Below are 8,100 nucleotides of genomic sequence, written 5' to 3' on the forward strand. Positions count from 1 at the left end.
TATTTTTTGTTGTACTGTCTGCTTACTTTGTGTTTTTTTCTTGGTTTCTTATAAAATGTAGAAAAATCTTTTTGTATTTTTGTTCTGTAATAGACAAATTATTTTTTCTCACATGTATTTCTATATAGTTGCCAACATCTTGGGATTACAGAGAATATTTTCAAAATTGGTAAGAAACTTAAAATGGGATAGTAAAAAAATTTCCTGTTGGTAAAAGTTTTTTTTCCCCCCTAAGTTATGAGGTAAGAAATTTTATGGGAGTGAGTCCAACATAAATAGAAGTGAAAGTTATGTTAGCAGTTATAAAGGCTAGCTTTTATTTGGTTAATAGTTATTTTAGATTGAAGTGATCTTGTCATGGGACCCTGAGTTTCCTTTTGGATACCCCAAGCTCCACAAATAGAAAATTCCTTCCCTTCCTTGCATTCTTGTAATGCTGAGGAAAAGGTGACTCTGGACATCAGAGTCTCACAATAAGGAGAAACCCCTGAGAGAAATATGCCCCTTGGATTCTCCCCTAGATTTTGAGACAGAAATAGATATACATCTTCTGGTTATGCCCTAATACCATCAGGTTGTAATCTAACATATCTGCCTGTCCCCTAAACTATGCCCAGGCAACCCCTGTGTCTTTGGGACACAAAACACCACTCTAGTACCAATCAGGTGACCAACAACCGCTTCATTTCTGTCTAAAACTCATACCATCACAGTCCCTTTTCTAGTCATGTAGCACCTGTTGTCAATAGGATATAAAAATCCTAGAATCCATTTCCCTAGAAAAGCGTCCACTCTTGTGCCTGTCCTCCAGCCACGTCAACATGAATTCCAAATTAATACGTTTCTCTCTTTATTTCCAAGCTAAGTTATGGAGTCTTGGATTCTTGCAAAGAGTACCTGTCTTGAACCCAGAGGTTCACCTCAACACCCCCTACCCCCAAACAATCCTAGTGATGTATTTAAGATAAATAAAATTTCTGTTATTTTGAATTTAAAGCATTGTATTAGATTAAATTGCCTGTCTGCAATCTTATTAGTCTAACATGAATGTGATAATTCATGGTACTTCTGAAGATTGTAGTGGATTGGGTTGAATCCAGGTTGATTTTCAACAGTTGAGCCAAACTGCCTAGAAATGAGCAATCTGTTTCAGGTGAAAAAAGAATACAAATCAATGTAATCTAGATTTTTAGGACTTGGAAGGATTATGTGGAACTGCATTTTTTAAAGGCTTCTGAGATAGAACAGCTTTTTCTAGTAGCAATTTAAAAGTCCACCTAAATTAAAATGTGCCTTATAATATGCAGTGTTATTTCCTCTTTCCCAAAGCAGGTTGAGAAACAGATGTAAATTTCTTTTTGACTGGGGTGGAGAGAATGGAGTACCCAGCCATCTTTCCTCTGGTCTACTCTGAGACCTTTTCTGGGTTAATTGAAAGGACAAAAGAATTGATTGGCTTCTATGCAGTGAAGAAAAAACTGATCCAGCTCTTTGAAAGGAGAGGGAGTTGAAACTTACAAATGGAGTATGGGAAGTGAATTCTCTTATTGGGTTATAATTTTTTTGAATTTGAACTCAGTATAAATAATGATAAATACATCCACTTAATTCTTTAATGAAATATAGTTCTTTGGAATGAATTACTTGATATTAGATAATTTTATGCAGGATTTTAAATGTGATAAAGTAATTCTGTAAGATCATTTGAAAATTTGGTAATTGTTTCATATTTTAAATTCTTAAATAGTTTATGACAAGATGAAATTTGATAAACTTTTATAGTAAAGATATGGTTAAAATTATTTCTCTAATTTGTACATTGTTAAATTATGAACTAACCTCTTGAAAGAAATTTTATATATATGGAAAAGTTGTGATGTTCTAATGCAGTGGTTCCCAAACTTTTTTGGTCTACTGCCCCCTTTCCAGAAAAAAATATTACTTAGCCCCCTGGAAATTAATTTTTTTTTAAATTTTAATAGCAATTAATAGGAAAGATAAATGCACCTGTGGCCATCACCGCTTCCCTGGATTGCTGCAGTACCCACCAGGGGGCGGTAGCGCCCACTTTGGGAATCACTGTTCTAATGCATTGTTCTGAATTTTAATTTTAATTCTGCTACCAAATTTTAATTTTGAAGAGTTAAGTTTTATTCTTAAATTATTCATGGTTACTTATGGAAATGATAAATTAATTCATTAAAGTTATTATTTAAATTTCCTTGTTTGATTAAAATACATAATATCAGTTGAAATTCTTGTCCTCCTTTATCCATTAAAAACTACTCCTTGACTAGAAGGAAAGTAAATTATCAAAGAGGGGAAGTAATCTAGAATTTATTTTATAGAACTGTTTAATTGTGAAATATGAAGTTGTTTTCTCTATATTAGGTTTTGAAACATTATTGGGTATATTTATTAAAGTGTTAAAGAAAATTTAGATATGTCTCCTCATTGAACTATTGTCACCTGTCTAAGCATAAGTGTGTCATGTTTTAAATATAGGATATTGAATATGCTAAAATTTCTCCTATATTCTAATATTTGAGAGAGGCTGTTAACTTCAGTTTGAAAAAGGTATAGTAAATTCCTTGCAGATCTTTATTGGGCCTGTTTTATTAGATCTTCTACCAGTGTTTTGAAACTCTGTACTGTATTTTAAAGAACCACGTTTTATAAATGTTTTACTTTAGATCACTTAAAAATCATGTAATTATGTTTTAATAACTGGAATATATTTAAAAATAACTGGAATATAGTGAAGGTGCATTTTTGAATTTGCTTTTATTCTGAAAGTCTAGATTGTAATTATTCTTATGATAGATCAGAAGTATAACCTTATTAATATTGAGACATAAAGAATGTAGTAATAATCTGACCCCAAGCTATAAATGATGATGATTTTGCTTTGGAGGAAAAGCTTTGGGACTTTTAATATGCTTCTATCCTAAGTTGTTAGTTAGTTAGTTTGTTTGTTTGTTTTAGTTATAGCTGTCTGACCCTTCGTGGATTGCCATCAATGAGCTCTGCAGTCTGAGGACTGTCACTGGGACTTTGTTGAGGAAACAACCTTGCAAAGAGGAAGGTGGGATTTCTTTGACTCCATTTCTCCCATTATAAATAGGGATGTTTAAATCCTGAGCCTGGCTGTGGTACCCTAGAATTGGAAATGAGACTTTGTGTGGAACTTTGCTCTGACTCTGACCTGAAGCCAAATAGCATTCTGTACTAGACAGATCGTTTTGATGCTGTGTACATTTGTCCCTTTCTTTTCCTCTTATAGCAAATTCCTCTTAACCAGGACATTTGATCAGTGAAATATATAAATACTATATTATATCTTTACGTATTAGTTTAAAACTGAAATATCTAAGCTACTGATGTATAACATTAAAGCTATTTTCAACCTGAAATTGTAATTCTTTTTCTACCTATTTGGCCTTATCTGTCATTAATTATTTAAAATCTTTTCAACAACTTGGAGTGGTAGAATTTGGCAATGATTTAGAAACATTTAAACCAGGTTATAATTCCACTCTTTCATAAGTTTTTAGCAGCAGCAGTTTTTGTTTTAAATTAGAAGACTTGTATATATATCATCACTTATCTTAGAGGAAAATGATTTGTTCTCTTTTGTTATTTCCAAGTGACATCTTGACTTATGTAAATGTTAATATTATAACAAATAATATGTGATATATTCTGTAATGCAAGCAGATCACACAAGGGTTTGGAGAAGATTATTGGAGAAGAACATTATTATTCTATGTGAGTATAATAATAACTAGTTTACTTGAACATGGTTAGAAACTGGCTATGTTTGTCTATAGGTAACTTGTTTGATTTGTCTAACTTTTACATATATTCCATCTGAAGTCTATTGTTAATAATAGAAGGGAGAAACATCTGAATTAATTCATGTATGTTACCATCTGGTTTAGGCACAAAAGCCACATGTTTGCAAAGAATGTTTTATCTAAGGCTCTTGCAGAAGGGTAAGATTCTTTAAAGAATCTCATCCTCTTGAGGAGTGGGGATTGAGATTTAAAACTGGAGAAGATTAAAATAATAACAAACAATAACAAACAAATAGCACATGACAAATAATAAAATAGGAGAATAATTGAAGTAAAAAATTTTGAAGAAAGTAAAAAAGATCAAATGATTTATATACATATGCCAAGTTCTAAAAAATTGGGTATATATCAACTTTGTTCTTTTCAGTTTGTTACTGGCAGTTTTCCAAAGCAGGTATTTGGTTAAGATAAGTAAAAAAGGGCAAAAGAGTATAAGAAATTTAAATTCTTTGATATAGAGGTTTATAATTGGATATTTTACATGTTAATACAATTAGAATATCAAGGTTTGAGTTAGGTCAGATAGTGAGAGCTAACTATTGGCAATGCAAAAATTTAGTGACTATGTTAAAGTATATTAAAATCTATTTTTCAAGCAACTTTAGGGGAAAGATGTTATCAGTAATCCTGGAATAGGAGAAAGCAGATCTACCAGAGGAGCTACTCTGAGAACCAGCATATGACTTCAGAAGGCTGAAGAAGATGACAGCAATAGCAGTGGACTCCAAAAATCAAACTGCTGAATTATGAGACTAAATTTTTGGTCATAATGGAATGGGCAGTAGGGGATGGGTTATATCTATCCCTTTCGAGTCTCTCCCATAAGCTGTTATTTTGTTTAAGACCCTTGTGCCAGAACGAGAGTATCCCCTCAATGCATCTATCAATCACTTTTGACATCTTGCTATAAAATACTCAAGCATCATAGGGTTTCCTTGTAATGTATAGTTATCATATTTGGGGTACTTCATTGGGGAAACTGAGACCTATTTTCCCCAAGAAGCAGGAGAGGGTTTTGTGAGAATTTATTTTTCATATACTGTATTAATTCCTGTATATTAAGGAAGGGTATTCTGTCTAGGATCTCTGTCAGAGATACTATCTGGTCTGCTACTTGTTTGTACTTTCTTTGTCTTTGGGAATTAGAAGTATAAGGAATAAAAAGAATTGTGTTCTTCTCAGGATGGACATCCATCCTATCCCCCAAGCAGGAATGAAAGCTGTTTGGACTTGCAGAATAAGACCTTAAGGACATTTTGTTATTGCCACAGGCCCAGTGAGTTGGGAGACTCCCCATCACCTTACTCTTTCCAAGTGGGAGCCCACGATGAAATCATGCTAATGTATCTTGCTGTTTTCTGATTGTGGTAGACTTCATGCCTAGATAAGTTCTGGTCCTTAGACAATTGGAGTCTCATGTCAGGAACCTATATAATGTTTGTTTCTGTGTCCATGCATAGCATTTATCACATTAGGGCACTTGCCCTTTCCCATGAGAAAGAATAAAAGCTGCTTCTATTCTCACTTTTTGACTTCAGGTTTGTAATTTGAGTTGGTGGTCATTTTTATCCCACTCAAGGAAGATCTTCCTTTTTTTTTTTTTTTTTTTTTTAAACCCTTACCTTCCTTCTTGGAGTCAATACTGTGTATTGGCTCCAAGCCAGAAGAGTGGTAAGGGTAGGCAATGGGGGTCAAGTGACTTGCCCAGGGTCACAGAGCTGGGAAGTGTCTGAGGCCGAATTTGAACCTAGGGCCTCCTATCTCTAGGCCTGGCTCTCAATCCACTGAGCTACCCAGCTGCCCCCAAGATTTTCCTTTTTAATAAATGAGAGAAGCGTTTTTCTGGTGTATGTGCAAAAATTCAGCTGTCAGTTTGGAGAAGAGCTGAGGGTCTGATGGACCACTTCTTAATTAGCTATCATCAATTAAAGATGTCTTGGAATGGTCAAAGAAGGGCTGGATAATGAGCTCCTAAAAATCTATTCAGACTGCCTTACCCAGCTCAGGGTGTCCCTGGTTTGCAAGAGAGCCATGAAGATCTATATCACTTTATCAATTATGATGCTGGCCTAACCAATAAGCCTGCTATCAATAAACATATACTTACCCAAAAATCAGTCTCTCAAGATAACTTTAATCACAACCCAGAAAAAAGTAGTAAAATCCTCCTAAGAAATCCCTGTGTGTGAGATTTCTTGGGACTTTCTACCCAGGCTGTGTCATAATCCTTTCTAGTATGAGGACCTAGGGCCTCTCCCAACCAAAGTAGCAAAATTTACAAGTTAACTTTAGATAAAATGAGTCTCATTGAATATCATCTTGAAAATCACAAAATTACATTTTAATATAGTATGTAGTAAAGCTACATTTTTGAACCAACTATTCATTGTGTGAACTACCGTTCACTGAATATGAGTTAAAGTCTATATTATATATATTATAATTATTCTTACATGAAAAATCAATAGGTTACCCTGACATTTAATAAAATGAGAAAAATAATAAAAACTTAGCTGTACGCTGTAATTAGGGAAACTTTGCTGTTTGTGGAAAAGTCTTTTGGGATTTTAATCTGCTATTTTTCTAAGTTTTTATTTCAAATAGAGGTGTTTGACTTCTCTGAAGGCCGCTTGTCCAACATTCAAGAGAAATGCCATGTCTCCTACAGTTGAAGGCTGCTGTAGATGGATGTTTGTCTAGGAATGTCGAGGAAATGATCTGGCTTAATGGTTGGTTTCCTCAACTTGGCAAACAGACATTTTCTCTCCTAGGCATATATGACCCTGTCTACGATAAAAGTCTCACAATGAGCCTTTCTCTGTGATTAGCAGTTAACTATGATCCATACTTGAAGAACAGGATTGATACTGCTATGTCCCTCCCTTTTTCCTCACATAGCAAATTTCATTGATAAGGGCAACTGTATAATAATGCTTCATTTTTTTATTATAATAAACATAAAAACTAAACCTTACTGGTGATGTTTGATTGGATAATATATACTAGCATATTACTACCTCTAGTGAGGAATCATTTGAATTACAAATAATAGAGACCATTCAATGCTTACCCTTGTTAATAGAGGAGACAGTTCTCTGACCTTATTAATACAGAATTTAGTTTATAGGATATTCATACTACAATATCCTTTCATTATATTATTATAATCAAAATATCTTCCTAAGGAGGGGGAATATATTAGAATCTGATTCAGGTAAAGATGAATGAAGATGAATGCAAAATTTAAAAAAATTAAATGAAGCAATTTTGAGGGGCAACAAGATATGTGTATATGCCACCAGCTCTCAAATACAAATGACTTAATGGAATATATTTTAGTCTATAAGACCTTAATTATTTTTTCCTTTTATGGGTTTTAATTCTCAAATAAAGATTGATATGGGGAAATCCTGGAATTATATCTTGCCTCAGATACTTCTTAGCTGTGTGAACCTAGGAAAGTCACTTAAACCCCATTGCCTAGCCCAGTGATGGTGAACCTTTTAGAGATGGAATGCTGGGCCCCAACCCCATCACCACTTCCCCAGACCAAATGGCCTGCTCCTTGCCCTTCACTTACCCCAGACAGGGGAGGGAGGAAGTGCTCCCATTGGGTTGCTGGGCAGGGGGGCGGGTGATGAGAGGTATGTGAAGAGGGGGAGGAAATCCACTCCTCTCTAGCTATGTGCCACACTGTGAGCTATGCTCCCCTCAAACTTAGCTCCTCTCAAACCCCACCACAGGATCACTTTCACCACAGACTCAACAGGCTGCCATACTGGACTCTGCATGCCCTTTTGACCTAGCCCTTACTGCTCTTCTACCTTGGAACCAATACTTAGAATCAGTTCTAAGATAGAAGGTAAATATTTTTTTTAAAAATGAGACTGATTATATATATATAATCAGTCTTTTATATAAAAGGACTTGTTTTACAAGTCATTTTCCAGGATCTGGATGAAAAACAGTCAGATATTCAGGACTTAAATTTTTTAAAGTTTCAGATGCCAGTTCCTAATTTGATGTTAATAAATTGTATTAAGATCTGTTTTTAAAAGACTATAGCATTGGGGCAGCTGGGTAGCTCAGTGGAGTGAGAGTCAGGCCTAGAGATAGGAGGTCCTAGGTTCAAACCCAGCCTCAGCCACTTCCCAGCTGTGTGACCCTGGGCAAGTCACTTGACCCCCATTGCCCACCCTTACCAATCTTCCACCTATGAGACAATACACCGAAGTACAAGGGT

This window comes from Gracilinanus agilis, chromosome 4, assembly GCF_016433145.1.
Source record: "Gracilinanus agilis isolate LMUSP501 chromosome 4, AgileGrace, whole genome shotgun sequence".
Lineage (NCBI taxonomy): Eukaryota > Metazoa > Chordata > Mammalia > Didelphimorphia > Didelphidae > Gracilinanus > Gracilinanus agilis.